Below are 17,406 nucleotides of genomic sequence, written 5' to 3'. Positions count from 1 at the left end.
TAACCCTTACCTTCCTTTGAATCAATACTAAGTGTTGGTTCCAAGGCAAAAATTACAGTAAGGACTAGGCAATTGAGGTTAAGTGCTTTACCTAGAATTACACAGCTAGGAAGTGTCTAAGATCAGATTTGAACGCAGGGCTTCCCATCTCCAGACCTGGCTCCCTATCCACTGAGCTACCTCGCTGCCTCAATCTAAAGGCTTATTTCTTCTCTGAAGAACAGCCTGTTTATTTCCTTTGACCATTTATAAAGTGGGGAATGACTCATACACTTATAAATTTGAGTAAAGTCCTTGTATATGTTACAGTGACTTCCTTGGCCCCTACTTCCTAGAGACCAGATGTTATATTCCGTTCCTCCCCAAGGATTCCCTGGTACCCTCAAGGATGTCTGGGAAGGTCTAAGCTTTCTGTCATTGACGTAAACCCCCACCAATTGTCTTTCCTCAATTCAAGGGGTCTCCTGCACCCCAGTTCCTTTTAACCACTTAACAGATTCATTTTCATAAAGGAATATTTGCTTCAAAGGTATAGCAAGAACAAACATACAAACACCAGAAGAGAGGCAGAATCCCTCCTGACATCACTTTAGTCTCTTGGGGAAAAGAAGGGGCTTTAGGTCCACAACTTAATCCAATTCCTGTACAACATGGTTCCACCAAATTCCAAATTCCAAGCCCAAAGCTCATTTCTCAGGACTCTGGCATCTCAGGGCTTGGACCAGTAGCAACATCCCAAGACACCATGGTTCATGAGACCTCGAGCTCCTTGCTCGACCAGAGATAACACTGCTACACCTAGAACTGAAAAGAACAAGGGAAACAGACCAAAACCCCAAACCCATTTGGAGGCCACAGAACCCCATTTAATTCAGTCCCTTGGTACCCATTCTGTGAGTGAGCAGGACCTTCCTGCCCAGGATGCAGCCAGGGAGACACAGATGCTATCCCAACGATGCTATCCCAATGTGGTCCTTTCAAAGATGCAGCTTGTACTGGCTGTGCAGCCAATGGCAAGAGACAGCTCCAACCTATATGGCAGAGGAATCCTGGATGTCGTTTCCCACAAGTAGGATGGGAGCATCTTCCAAGTGGGTGCCTTCCTATTAGGCAGTGGTGTGCTAGTAAATGTTTAACAGCCAGCTCTGAAAAAAAATGCACATGTATGCATATATATCTGGGTGTGTGTGTAACCACGTGTATAACTTTATTATTTATTATTAACTTATATTATAAATTCTATATATAAAATTATAAATATTTATTATAAATTATACAGCTAAGATGCTAAGGATAGGTGGCAGTTTACAAATGATAATAAAATATAGAATACTCTCGATTATAAATTCCATGTAGCCAATTGTTCCTCACAGAACCTTTTCATTGATTTTTGCTGACCTTTTATATCTTTAGCCAATCGAGGGTTGCAATTCAAGCAGGATATAAAAAATGGAGTTGCTTTCCAGTGAGTTAATCTTTTCCTAATAAAGTTGTCATTAAATCTGATATGTGATCTACTGTTAAACTATTTTTCACCCTTGTATAAATTATAGTAATTAAACTGAAGCTTCTTTCAGCTTCAGGATTTTGGATTGCAGCACTGCTAGCCGTCTCTTTAGCATTTTTAAAATTGTAAAGATTGGAACATTGTTAGATTCAACATTCTTAAAAATGCTAAAAAATGGTTCAAATTGGTTTCATGCTTTAAAGTGGTTTTTCCCCCTGCCAGCTCTCTATGGTGAAGTTAGTCCTTATAAAGTTAACTAGATGATTCTCATCAATCAAAATAATTACAAATGCTTTCATCATGGCAGCAAGGTGGCAAAGTAGATAGGGTGGTAGGCTTGAAGTCAGGAAGAAACGAATTCAAATTCAGCCTCAGACACTTATTAGCTATGTGACCCTGGGCAAATCTCTCTCTCAGTCTCAGTTTCCTCATCTGTAAAATGAGGATAAGAGCACCTACCTACCAAGGGTTGTTATGTGAATCTAATGATATAATTTTTTAAGATTCCTTTTTAATGATATTTAAATTTTTTTTCTTCAAATAGAAGTAAAAACAATTTTTATACTTCATTTTTAAAAAATTTGAACCAGATTCTCCCTCCCCCCTCCCTGAGACAGCAAACAATCTGATATAGATTTTTTTACTTGTGCAATAATATAAAACATTCTTCCATATTAGTAATGACAATAATTGTAGAGCTCTTAGCACATTGTCTGGCACATAGTAAGTACTTTGTTGTTATATTTGTTTTATCTGATAGATGACATAAATTCACATATTGAATTATATTTTCTAGTAATATATTCCTAGGAAAAGCATTAAATTGATCATTTTCATCGAATGGAATATCTTTAAATTTATCTGACTGAGTCAGACCTGCATCTTAAAAGTTATGCTTTCCAGGATCAGTATTTAAATTTTCCACAGCTCTTCTGGTGCATTTGCTTAATTTGGTGATTTCTAAATGTCTGTGATCTTGACTGCAATGCAGTTGAAAGTCATGAAAATTCTTCGAGTGACAATCCTTAAAGCAAGAATCCTTAAATGCAAGAAATTAATTTCCTCTAATGCCTTTGCCAAACCAGGGTAAAAAAGAGAGCTAGGAAAAGGCATATTCAGCCAGATAGCAGAAGCAGACTGCAAAATACATTTAACACAATTTTAATTCTTTCCATTTCAAGTTCTTTTCTTACAGTTTCTGACTCCATTTGAGTTTTATTAGATTGGTGATAAATGGTGATAACAGCTTTGTAGCTACTCCAGACTTTTATCCCAGTATTGTATTAGCACCTGATCAGAACACAATGAAATTAAGTTTGATTCCAAAATGTTTATTATTAGAGCCATAATTAAAGTAGACAATAATAATATATTGAAAATACATTTTGCTTTCTTCAGATGAAATTTTATTTGCCAAAAGAAAATTCACAATGGAAAAAACCCGTTTTAAATATCATGTATCTAGAAAGACTTTCAGGTTGAGAGATCTCCTTGCACAACATCAAAGAAATCACACTGATAAGAAACCTTAAAAACACAATGGCTGTAGGGGCAGCTGGGTAGCTCAGTGGAGTGAGAGTCAGGCCTAGAGATGGGAGGTCCTAGGTTCAAATCTGACCTCAAACACTTCCCAGCTGTGTGACCCTGGGCAAGTCACTTGACCCCCATTGCCCACCCTTACCAATCTTCCACCTATGAGACAATACAACGAAGTACAAGGGTTTAAAAAAAAAAAAAAACACAATGGCTGTGGAAAGACGTTTGGCCCAAGAAGTCATCTTGTTGATCATCAGAAAGTTCCCACTGGTCATAAGTGATATGAATGTTTTCAATATAGAAAGGAATTTATGTACAAATCTCTCATTAGTCACCAGAGAACTCAACAGCCCAGAAACATCTTATAAGTGTAATGACTGTGGAAAGGTCTATAGGCACAAAACTAGCTTTTCTAGACATCAGATGACTCAGACTAGATAGAAACTATGTGAATGTGACGATTAAGGAAATGTAAGCTATCCTCTTTAGCCAGTGTCATGCTCACCATTATTTCTTAGTGGAAAGAGGAACCTTTGAAATAGAATGGCTTTCCAAAGTATCAACACACCTTTGTTTTAACAACACATCCTCTTATTTCTAAGTTTTCTACTTTTAATGAAAGTCATTAAAATAAGCCTTTTAGCATAATAAAGAATAAAGATTTTTTTTAAATATACCAATTCTCTTAATGCAATAAACTACATTACTGTTGCAGGAGCTGATTAAAGTTCATACTGGTTCTGATTAACAACCTGCTTAAAGAACTCCTAAAAATTTAACCATTGGCTCTCTTGATTCCATACCAACCAAGCGCAGCACACCATTGTTTGTAACCCATGCGTGGTCCTACCCCAGTGAAACCTTGTGGAATACTAGGGTTGAGGGAGCCTGCTCTTGGGGGACACATGGCAACCCAATAACCATGCCTGCCTGGGCAACTGAGAGAGAAGTCTAGCTAACACAGAGGTGCATCTAGCCCTAGAGGAATTCTCAATCCATCTCACCCCTAGGTCACAGGCGTGAGTCACATCTCCAGAAACACAAATACAGCGTACTCTTATATTTTTTAATTTTTTAATAACAAATTTCCACAGAAGTTTTCCAAAGTTATATGATCTATATTGTCTCCCTCCCTTTTTTCTCTCCCCTCCTCCTGGAGCTGATGAGGAATTCAATCTGAGTTATACAAGTATTTATCACATAAAACATATTTCCATATTATTCATTTTTTAAGTGAATAATCTTATAAAACCCAAACCCTCAAACATATACCCAAGTAGACAAGTGATAAATCTTATGTTTTCATCTGCATTCCTGCTCCAACAGTTCTTTCTCTAGTTTCATAAGCCCCTCAGAATTGTCCTGGATCATTGTATTGCTGTTAGTAGCAAAATCTATCACATTTGATCATTCCACAGTATTGCTGTTACTGTGAATAATGTTCTCCTGGTTCTGCTCGTTTCACTCTGCCTCAGTTCACGTAGGTCTTTCCAGCTTTTTCTGAAATCCTCCAGTTCATCATTCCTTATAGCACAATAATATTCCATCACTGTCATATACCACAATTTCTTCAGCCATTCCCTAATTGATTGACATCCTTTTAGTTTCCAATTCTTTGCCACCACAAAAAGAGTAGCTATAAATGTTTTTGTACAAATAGATCCTTTCTCATTTTTTTATCTCTTTGGGGTATAGACCTAGTAGTGGTATTAGTGGATTAAAAAGTATGCATTCTTTTATAGCCCAAGAATAAAGGCATCATGCTGTATACCACCTTTGGGCAGTTGGAATAATTGAACAATGTCAAAAGCCCAGTTAAAAGGCCACCCTGGTTCCAACCACCTGTGGAAGGGGTTGCCAGATCACCTGTCCTTGCAAGTGAAACAGCAACATGCTTCAAAAGGGCTCCCCTCCCTTACCACATCTGCTGAAAACACGTCTATCAGAAAGTGAGGAAGAATTTCAATTGACTTCAACTGTGACTGATCTTTCAAGAGTTAAAATGACTGATTAGAGGCAGCCATCCTGAAGCCTTTCACATCTCCCCCAGATTCATCCCCAGATGAATTTAAATAGCACCTAAAGTCAAATTTTGGAGTGCTAGAGCCAACAAAAGATCAGGGTGAGATGTGCCCCAGGGACCTCACTGAATCAACAACCTTTCCTGGTCCCTGTCTCTGGGAAGGAGCTCTCCAACTGTACCTGGCTAACTCCCCACCAAAATTTCCATTGAGGATGAGGTGGGATTATACTCTGCCTGGCCAGAACCATAGATCTGCCCTCCTGCTGACTCAGATCATGAGATCTTGACCCCTGCAGCTAGGACCCTCATCTACCAGCTGAGGCAGAACTAAGGTACCACCTACCACCCTCCTGGGACTGCCCTGCCTCTGCCTCCCAACAGCAGCTTCACATCCTGTCCACCTCACTGGACACTTCAGGGAATCTTCCAGTGGCTTGTTTGAACAATAAACAAATACATAAATATCCATTACTCTACAAAAGTCTATATCATCCATAAATCAGCATACTTCATATTTCATAATATAGTTTTAAAATCAAATTATATAGATAGGTGCCACAACAAAAAATATTTGGTTCTCTCTCTCTGTCTCTCTCTCTCTGTCTCTCTCTCTCTCTCTCTCTCTGTCTCTCTCTCTCTCTCTCTCTCTCTCTCTCTCTCTCTCTCTCTCTCTCCCTCACACACACACACACACACATATGCACGCACACAGAAACCTGAATTTCCATTTACAATTGTAGTCTATTTATCTTTCTGTCTGTCTCTCTATCTCTCTTTCCATCTATCTCCATCCATTCACCCATCTCTCTTTCTGTCTCTCTCTCTCTGTCTCTTTCTCTGTCTCTATCTCTCATTCTCTCTCTGTTCCCTACCTCCTGCCTTCTCTTTCCCTCCATCCTTCTCTCTCCCTCCTTTCTCCCTCCCTTCCTCCCCCCCCCCATGTCAGGAAAGTCTGTAAGTCTGTCTAGTTATCTTTCTGTCTGTCTATCTATCTCTATCTCTCCATTTATCTCTCCATCCATGCATCCATCTCTCTCTCTCTCTCTCTCTCTCTCTCTCTCTCTCTCTNTCCTCCCCCCCCCCATGTCAGGAAAGTCTGTAAGTCTGTCTAGTTATCTTTCTGTCTGTCTATCTATCTCTATCTCTCCATTTATCTCTCCATCCATGCATCCATCTCTCTCTCTCTCTCTCTCTCTCTCTCTCTCTCTCTCTCTCTCTCTCTCTCTCATACACACGCAGAAACCTGACTTTCCATTTACAATTGTAGTCATACATGTTTTCTTACTGTTTTAGCTTCTTTTACTCTGTATCAGCTCATGCAAACCTTTCCCTGCTCCCTTGTACTCATCACATTCATTTCATGGAGCACAGAAATATTCCATTTGTACCACAATTTATTTAGACATTCCCCAATCGATGAGCATCTGTTTGTTTCCAGTTTTTTGCTACCACACTAAGAGAAGCTATGAATATTTTGTTGAATATGAGAGTTTATTTTTTTTAACTATTGGCTTCCATATGTATAACAGTAGAATGTATGAGTCAAAATAGAAGGACAGATAATGACTATTAGTTTGCCAGAAATTAATCTGTAGAATAGTAAGAAGAGAATTGGAAAATATGTGTGAGGCATTTACTACGTGCCAGGCAGTGTATATGAGGAAGATCATGGGGCCTAAATAGCCTGCAAACAATGTGCCAGTATGAAATGCTGGCACACAGAACCACGACCCTTCCAGGTTGGCTACAGACTGACAATATCTAGGATTGCTGGGGACGGGGGGAAGAGTCCCACCTATCTCTGGATATTGTCAGCAGTTCTAGGTACTGCATGTTATTAAGGGCCTGGATAAGATGGAGACCTTCTAGACAAAAACTGGGATTAGAAGTCTCAAGATCTTTCCATGGAAGCATTCTATGAAAGGACTCAAGGCTAAGTTTAGCCTGGGAAGAGAAGACTGAAGAGATGCATGATAGAGCAGGGTCTGGAGAAGTTTTTTTTAATCTATATATTTTTTTTAATTTTTTAAACCCTTAACTTTCTGTGTATTGATTTTTTATAGGTGGAAGATTGGCAAGGGTAGGCAATGGGGGTCAAGTGACTTGCCCAGGGTCACACAGCTGGGACGTGTCTGAGGCCGGATTTGAACCTAGGACCTCCCGTCTCTAGGCCTGGCTCTCAATCCACTGAGCTACCCAGCTGCCCTTTTTATCTATATTTTTAACATTCATTTTTTTATTTCAAATTTTCTTTCTCCCTCCATCCACTGAGAAGGCAAGTAATATGTTCCTAGTTATACATGTGAAGTCATGCAAAAAATATTCCCATATTATCCATGTTACCAAAAAAAAGTCAGAATAAAAAGTGAAAAAAAGTATGTTTCAGTTCATAATCAGAGTTCTTCAGTTGTCCCTCTGGAGATGGATAGCATTTTTCTTCATGACTCCTTTGGAATTGTCTTGGATCATTATATTAGAATAGCTAAGTCTTTCACAGCTAATCATCATTACAATATTGATGTGTACAATATTCTCTTGATTCTGTCCATAACTTTATATTAGTTCATATAAATCTTCCTAGTTTTTTCTGAAACCATCCTGCTCATTATTTCTTAATAGCACAATACATCACAATCGTATACAACTTATTCATACATTCCCCAATTGATGCACATCCCCTCAATTTCCAATATTTTGCCACCACAAAAAGAACTGCTATAAATATTTTTGTACAAACAGGTCCTTTTCCCTTTTTAAAAATATCTCTTTGAGACACAGACCTAGTAGTGATATTGCTGGATCAAAGGGTATGCACAATTTTAGAGCTATGGATCCAAATTCCTGTCCAGAATGGCTGGATCTGTTCACAACTCCACCAACAATCCATTAGGGTTCCAATTTTACCATATCCCTGCCAACATTTATCGTTTTCCTTTTCTATGATGTTAGCCAGTCTGATAGATGTGTGGCAGTACTTAAAATTGTTTTCATTTGGATTTCTCTAATCAATAGTGATTTAGAGCATTTCTTCATGAGGCTATTGATGCCTTTTATTTCTTCTTCTGAAAACTGCCTATTTATATCCTTGGACCATTTATCATTTTCCCCCAGTTTTCTGCTTTCCTTCTAATTTTGGTTGCATTGGTTTTGTTTGTCAAAAAATTTTTAATTTCATGTAATCAGTATTATCCACTTCACTTCTTATGATCCTCTCTATTTCTTATTTGACCAAATGTATTTTTCCATGTTCTCCTAATTTGTTTATAATATTACCCCTTATGCCTAAATCATGTGCACATTTTTACCTCATCTTGGTATATGGTATGAGATGTTGGTTTATGCCTTGTTTCTTTCTTTCCAGCTTCCCCAGAAATCTTTGTCAAATGATGAGTTCTTGCCCCAAAAGCTTGAATATTAGGGTTTATCAAATACCAGTTTATCATGGTCTTTTAGTACTACAAATGTAGTAAATTTATTCTACTATTCTACCTATTCCATTGATAACATTCTACTTCTTAGCAAGTACCAGATTATTTTGACGATTACCACTTTGCAATATATCTTGAAATCTGATATTGCTAGGGCTACCTTTCTTCACATTTTTCAATGATTATCTTTATATTCCTTTGTTATAATTTTTTATAGCTCTATAAAGTAATTCTTTGGTATTTTGATTGGCAAGGCACTGTATAGGTAAAGTAATTTAGGTAGAACTGTCATTTTTATTATTTTGGCTCGACCTATGGTCTAATTTTATTTGTCTGAAAAGTATTTTTAATTGTTTTCATATAGTTCCTGAGTTTGTCCTGGCAGATAGACTCCCAAGTATTTTATGATGCCTCCATTTATTTTAAGTTGATTTTCTCTTTCTATCTCTTCCTCCTGGGTTTTCTTGGTAATATATAGAAATGTTGATGATTTAGTTGAGCTTATATTATATCCTTCAACTTTGTTAAAATTGTTAATTGTTTCAACCAATTTTTTAGTTGATTTTCTAAGAATATCATCATATCATTGCCTATTTTTATTCCTTCTATTTCTTTTTCTTGTCTTATTGGTATAGCTATTATTTCTGGAATTATATTGACTAATAGTGATGATAGTGCACATCCTTGCTTCACCCTTGATCTTATTAGGAAGACTTGTCATTTATTCCCACCATCTCAGATAAAAATTGCTCTTGGTTTTTGAAAGATACTACTTATTTTAAGAAATGCTCCATTTTTTCCTATGCTTTTAAATGTTTTAACAGGAATAAGTGCTATATTTTGGTAACTGCTTCTGAATCTATTGATATCATCATGATTTTTGTTGTTTTTGTTATGATGTGGTCAACTGTACTTATAGTTGATTTCCTAATATTGAACTAGCCTGGCATTCCTGGTATAAATCTTCCCTGGGCTTAGGGTATGAACTTTGTGATATATATTGCTATAATCTCCTTGCTAGTAGTTATTTAAAATTTTTGCATCAACATTCATCAGGAAAATTGGCCTATAATTTTTCTTTCTCTATTTTTGTTCTCCCCAATTTTGGTGTCAAAACCATATTTGTTTCATGAAAGCAATTTGGTAGGAGTCCTTCATTTCTTATTTTTTCAAATGGTTTATATAGTATTAAGATTATAGCTGTTGTTCAGTTGTGTTTAATTCTTCATGACCCTATGGACAAAGTTAATGGGATTTTCTTGGCAAAAATACTTGAGTAGTTTGCCATTCCTCCAGTATGTCCCTGTTTTACAAATGAGGAACTGAAGCAAATAAGAATTAAATGAATTCCCAAGGTTATGCAGATAGTGTCTGAAGCCAGATTTGAACTCAAATATTCCTGACTTTTAGCTTAGTATTCTATGAATCCAACCTACTAGCTGCCCCCAAATTGGGATTAACTCATCCTTAAATAGAATTTATTTGTAAATTCATCTTGTCCTGGGGTTTTTCTTAGAAATCTTATGGCTTATTCAATTTCTTTTTCTAAGGTAGAATTATGTAAATATCCTATTTCCTCTTCTGTCAATCTGGGTAATTGATATTTTTGCAAATGTTCATCAATTTTACTGGCATATAATTGTCAAATTAACTCCTAATAATTGCTTTGATTTCATCTTTTTGATACTGGTAGTTTGATTTTTCTTTCTTTTTTTTAATCAAATTAACCAATGGTTTATCAGTTTTAATGGGGGTTTGGTATGATACTTTACTTGGAATATCCCTGGAGATCAACAAAGATACTAATTAAGAAAATAAGTAGCTTCAGCAAAGTTGTAGGCTACCAAAAATATCCTCAAAAGTCAATAGCATTTCTACATAATAATAACAAAATACATGAAGCAATAATAAAAAGGGAAATTTCATTCCAAATAACTGTAAAGTGAAAAAAACAATCTGGAGAGCAGCCCCCCAAAGCACACAAAATACTTGTGTAAATTAAATACAAAAGTACTTCTTAAAGAAATAAAAAAAACAACTTGAATAGCTAAAAGAATATTCAGTGATCATGACTAGACTGTGCTGCTATAATAAAAGTGACAATAATATCAAGATTATTTTATACTTTTAATGATATCCCAATCAAATTATCAAAGGGATACTTTTCAGAACTTAAACAAAAAATAGCAAAATTCATTTGGAAAATCAAAAGATCTAGAATATCAAGGCAGGTGATGAAAAGAAGAATATAGAAAGAGTAGTAATTCCAGACTTCAAACTATATTGTAAAGCAGCACTCATCAAAATCATTTGATAATAAAGATTAGAAAGATGGATCAACTAAACAAGAGAGATTCATAAACAATACAATTCATAAACTCAGAGTCTGATAAAATGGGAAATATAAATCGCCTAGGGGAAAATACCCTATTTGATTTGTTTTAAACTGCTGGGAAAGGGGCAGCTGGGTAGCTCAGTGGATTGAGAGCCAGGCCTAGAGACGGGAGGTCCTAGGTTCAAATCCGGCCTCAGACACGTCCCAGCTGTGTGACCCTGGGCAAGTCACTTGACCCCCATTGCCTACTCTTACCACTCTTCCACCTATAAGTCAATACACAGAAGTTAAGGGTTTAAAATTAAAAAAAAAATAAATAAAAATAAAATAAACTGCTGGGAAAACTGAAAAGCAGTTTGGCAAAAATTAGGCTTAGACCAACATCTTACACCACACTCCACAATACATCTTAAATGGATGATGAACTTTATACTAAAGAACATACTATTAAAAAAAAAGAAACTAAACAGATCATGTACCTCTCACAGCTATGGGTAAAAAATATATCCTTAACCAAATAGAGATAGAGGAAATTACAAAAGATAAAATAAATAACTTTGATTACTCAAAACAGAAAAACTTCTGCACAGGAGACATGAATGTATATAGGATAATAAGGGAAATGGATGAATAAGGGGAAAATATTTGCATCAAACCTCTGTGATAAAGAGTTAGTATCCAAGACATGTAAACAATAAATATCTATGACTAGAAGTAGATAAATGGTCAAGATATAGGAAAAAACAACACTCAAAAGAACCACAAAGTATTCACAACCACATGAAAAAGTCCTCCAGATCATTAATAACAAGATAAATGCAAGTAAAAAAGCCCTGAAGTTTCACCTCATACCCTGAAAATCAGTAAAAATGGGAAAAAAAAAACCTGGTAACATTCAATGTAGAAGGGTAATCACACTAATCCATTTTTGTTAGAGCTATGAAGTGATACAACCCTTTTGGAAAGCAATTTGGAATTATGCAAATCAAGTAACTAAAATGTCCTTATCCTTTGAATCTGAGACCAGGCCCCATTACTGGGCTTATACCCCAAGAAAGCCATTGACAAAAAGAAAATCATCATATATTCCAAAATATTTGTAGCAGCACTTTTAGTAATAGCTAAGAACTGGACCACATAGATTTACAAGTGAATTCTACCAAACATTTAAGGATCTACTAATTCCAATATTAAATAAAACATTTTAAATAATAAGTAAAGAAGGAGCTTTACCAAATTTCTTTTTTAAAAATAGGTGTATTTATATTCTATTTCTTACTCTGATAGTCTAGGGTAGGCAGTTTATTTTTTTTGTAAGTATTCTTTTATTTCTCATTCATTGTTAAATTTGTTTTCATATTATTGAGCAAAATAACTCCTAATAATTGCTTTAATTTCATCTTCATTGATGGTTTATAAGAATAAGAGCCATCACCCAACTGATAAATGGGCAAAAGATATAAACAGATATAGATATATGAAAAATGATCACTACTGATTTGAGAAATGCAAACCAAAACAGCACTGAGATATCACCTCACGCCCATCAGACTGGCTTAAATGAATAAAAGAGCAAAAAGATAAATATTAGAGGGAATGTGGGAAAATGGAAACACTAACACACTGTTGGTGGAGCTATGAATTGTTCCAACCATTTTAGAAAGCCATTTAGAATTATACCCAGAGAATTATAGTACTGTGTATATCCTTAGACTGGGTCTATTTCCCAAAGATTTCAGGGGAAAAGGAAAAGAACTCATATATTCCAAAATAATTTTAATAGATCTTTTTATGGTGGCATAGAATTGGAACCTGAGGGGATCCCCATCAATTGGCAAATGGCTAAACAAAGTGTAATATGATTGTATAAAATACTATTGCACCATAAGAAGTGATGAGCAAGTTGGATTGTTTTTAAGTTTAGATAAGACAGGATAACTTTATACACAGCCACAGAATAAACTGAATGTTACCCCCAGAAAATAAACTGAAAAGTGCAGCATGAAAGACTTAATGTATTTGTAAATGTTGGCCTCCTGGCAATATGTTCTTGTGTTGCAGGGAAAGTGGGGGAAGATTAGAACACTTGAGGACAGGATTCATTATGAAGAAAAGTAAGACAAACATATAACAGACAGAAGAGCAGCAAGGTAATTGGGGTTAAGTGACTTGGACAGGGTCACACAGCTAGGAAGTGTCTAAGGCTAAATTTGAATGCAGGTCCTTCTGACTCCAGGCCTGGCATCCAGATGCTAGTTAGCTGCCCCTTTTCTATGATTCTTGCACTCAGTTGTACAAACACCACAAACTTCTTTTTCTTCCTTACACACCCCTAGATGTGCTCACACCTTAGATGCCAAAGAGGTCATCTAGGGATGAGCAAAGCCTTTTGTCTGACTGCTGAACTAGACCCAAATGTACGTGGGTGAATGGAGAAGAGACGCAGAACTACCCAGGTTAGGATAACTTTGCAAGCTTTGAAAGGTCATAAATGCCTCATTATTCTTTTGTTTTCTTTTTAAATTTTTTATTTATTTCATTAAATGCTTCCTAACAGCATATAAATATTTTAACACCCATTTTTTAAAATTTTGAGTTCCAAAGTCTCTCTCTCTCTCCCTTCTATCCCTCTCGTACCCCTTGAGAACCTTGCCCTCATTTTTTATTTTTTATTTTTTTATCAATTGCATGTAATATCACATGGAAATAGTTTTTGAATAATGATACATGTATAACCCAGTGGAACTGCTTCTCAGATTTGGGAGGGGAGAAGAAAGTTCAACTTCTTTTTTCTAAAGTGGGATTATTTAAGGATTCTATTTCCTCTTTTGTTAATCTAGGCAATTTGTATTTTTGTAAGTATTCAGCTATTTCACCCAGATTGTCAGATTTACTGTAATATATTTGGGAAAAATAGCTCCTAATGATTGCTTTAATTTCCTCTCTTCATTGATAATGCTATTTTTATTGCATAAATGATTCTCCTGGTTCTGCTTATTTCCCTCTGCATCAGCTCATATACATCCTTCCAGTTTCCTCTGAAATGGTCTATTTCATTTCATCATTTCTTATGGCACAGTAAAATGTCATTACATTAATATACCATAATATGGGTTAGCTTCTCTTCGAAAGTTAGTTACCTGTTCAGTTTCCAGTTTGGGGTTCCTAAAAAAGAAATTAAAATTTTAAAAAGAGCTGCTATAAAAGAAAACTAGCCACATTCAGAGGAAGAACTGTGGGAGGAGAAACACAGAAGAAAAACAACTGCTTGAACATATGGGCTGATGGGGATATTATTGGGGATGAAAACACTAAATGATAACTCTAGTCCAACTATCAATAATATGGAATTAGGTCTTAATCAATGATACATGTTGAACCCAATGGAATTGTGTGTCAGCTAAGGGGAGTTAGGGGAGGTTGGGGGAGAGGGAAAGAACATGAAATATGTAACTAGGAGAAAATATTCAAAATAAAAAATAAAATATAAAAAAATAAAATAAAAATAAAAAGAGCTGCTATATTTATTTTTATACATACACTTCCTTTTCTTCCCCTGGATATAGGTTTAGTAGTGACATCAGTAGGTATCACTGTTTAGTGACTTTGGGGGGGGGTATAATTCCAAATTTCTTGCCAGAATGTATGGACGAATTTAGAATTCTGCTAAGTGTATTTCTATGCCTATTTTCAGAAAGTCTCTCCAACACTCATCATTTTTGTTTTATCATCTTTACTAACTTGAACCTCAGAATTGTTTTAATTTGAAATTTTCTAATAATTCATAGAGTACTTTTTATGCATGGTTGTTAATAATTTGGATCAAAGTTCACCATTGTTGACTTCAAAATTTCTTTCAAGACCCCCACCAGGAACTTTGGGTATCTGGATGTATCAGTGTATTTGCACTTCACAAAGATATCAGGAACAGATGCCAACTGGAAGCTTTGTCTCTCACCAGAAAGGTTACGGATCCAAGAAAGATTGAGGAAGGAACCCGAACCCAACGGTTACAATCAGAAATAAGGAATAGCAAGGACCCAGGCAAAGAATGGGAATTTGAGAGGGTATCCATCAATTGGGAAATAGCTAAACAAGTTATAGTAAGTAAATATGATGGGATACTATTGTGCTATAAGAAATGATGAAGGGGATTGTTTCAGAGAAATCTAAAAGTCTTGGATGGACTGATTCAGAGTAAAGTGAGACCAACCAGAAGAACAATTTATACAGTGACAACAATATTATAAAGACAAATAACTTTAAAAGACTAAGGAACTCTGATCAGGGTAATGACCAACCATGAATTCAGAGTACCGATAATGAAATATACTCTCCATCTCTTGATAGACAAAAGACTCAGAGCCTGAAAGTACACAATGAGATACACATATACACATACACTCCCTCACACTTAATTTCCTTTTGCCAATAGATAGCCAATGCAGAAATCTGTTTTGTTTGATTTTATGTGTTTATAACAGAGGTTTTGTTTTTCTTTCTCATTTGAAGGAATGAAGTGGGAAGGAGAAAAGATAGATTTTTTCTGAATGAAAAAATTATGTAAAATTTAAATGAATTCAAACGGCTCCTAGTCATGGTATTTCTACTATATTATAACCTTTTCATTATAAATTTTTTATGCCAACATTCATTAAGTCTGTAAGTTCATTGGTCTATAATTTTCTTTCTCCTCTTTGTCTCTCCCTGGTTTAGGTATCAAGAGTATATTTGTATTATAAAGATTGAAAGGGTCCCTTATTTTTCCATTTTTTGCCAATAAGAAGTCTTTATTCTGACACTGAAGATATCTCCCTATAAAAAGTTTCAGAGCAGTCCAAAATTAGAATGGTCTGTCCTGGGAGGTAGTAGCTTACTTATTAAGTATCTTCAAACTACTGGCCACTTATCATCTAAAAGAGGATTATTTTAAGAACATGGATTGTAACTACTGAGCTCTTTATAACTGAAATTCTATGATTCCATAGAGACACATCTGAGACTAGTATCTCTTTCTCTAGAGGAAAAGCCTTCAAATCCTAGAGTTCCCCCCCCCCCCGCCCCGCAAAATCACATGAATCAGACCCATAAGGCCACAGAGATGTCAGTGATCGTAGTAAGGGAGAGGAATTCCTGAACTAAGTCTCCAAGATATGGATTTCTTGGTCCAAGCAATAATAGGAAGCAAAGAGAAGCAAGAAGACAGAGACATAATGTGGAAGAGCAAACCCAGACCTGCTTTCCACTACTAGTGTAAGTTATGCTTTCCCCATAATGATTTACCTTTTGATTGACTAGAATCAGCCATAGGTGTCTGAAGGATTGTATAAGGCTCACGGGGAGGTGAGCATCATTAAAGAAAGAATTGCCTTGAATTTTTAGGGACCTAGCAGTGAATCCTTTCTATTTTCTGTTGGATGAAATAAAGTCTGCCCTGTCTTTAATATACTCAGCTCTAGTGCTCACATAGTAATTAGAGGGATTTAAATTTTTGTCCTTTCCTTTTTTTTTTTTTTTTTTTTAAACAAAGACCTAGGCACAACTGATATTCTGATGCTCTAGGGCAGGGGTCGGCAACGTATGGCTCTTGAGCCATATCTGGCTCTTTTGAGGGCCAGATATGGTTCTTTCTGCAGGAGCCATAAAGTCAATTTTTTTTCAGGCGTTGTTACAGGAGCCGCACTGTGAGCACTGTACGGCTCTCACGAAATTATATTTTTTAAAATGTGGCATTTATGGCTCTCACGGCCAAAAAGGTTGCCGATCCCTGCTCTAGGGAATAACCTGGGTGGTAGAAGGGGCCAAAGGCAGTGATTCACGAGAAGTTCTCCCTTCCAAGATTGAACTTTATTCTTATTTAGGTTGACTTTAGGCTCTGTACCAATGGTTTGCACACATATATACAGTCATTATTATTCCCTTACATAAAGATCTTTAGTGACTATTTTCTACCAGATGAAGTTCAAATTTCTTAGCGCTCCACAATCTGGTTCCAACCAATTCTTCCAACATCTCATACATCTTCCCTTCATACACTCTAAAGTCCATGCAAATTGTTCTCCTGTTTCTTCCATCCTCAGCCACCCTTCCACCCATTAGTGGTGGTGCCTGGACCACTTGTCCCCTCTCCTCAGATCTGGCTCTGTGCTGCTTTTTGTGCCACCTCCTTCTCTTCATCTGGTGTACCCCACTTCAGGGGTGTGCCCAAGCACCCCTCCAGCTAATTCTTAGAATTGCCAAGTGTTAGTAGTTACACCTGGGAACCAGCAACTGCTACAAATCAGAGCTTAATTGCTTCTTGATTGTCTCTAGCCAGTGGTTCCCAAACTTTTTTGACCTACTGCCCCCTTTCCAGAAAAAATATTACTTAGCCCCTTGGAAATTAATTTTTAAAAATTTTAATAGCAATTAATAGGAAAGATAAATGCACCTGTGGCCATCACCGCTTCCCTGGATCGCTGTAGCACCCACTAGGGGGCGGTGGCGCCCACTTTGGGAATCACTGCTCTAGACCTATGAAAGGGCTGGGGAAAACATGATGGGGATTAAACCTAAAAGTATGTCCAGAGTACATGTT

The sequence above is a fragment of the Gracilinanus agilis genome, chromosome 1 (genome assembly GCF_016433145.1).
Source record: "Gracilinanus agilis isolate LMUSP501 chromosome 1, AgileGrace, whole genome shotgun sequence".
In the NCBI taxonomy this organism is placed as follows: domain Eukaryota; kingdom Metazoa; phylum Chordata; class Mammalia; order Didelphimorphia; family Didelphidae; genus Gracilinanus; species Gracilinanus agilis.
Note: the sequence above shows the minus strand (reverse complement) of the source record.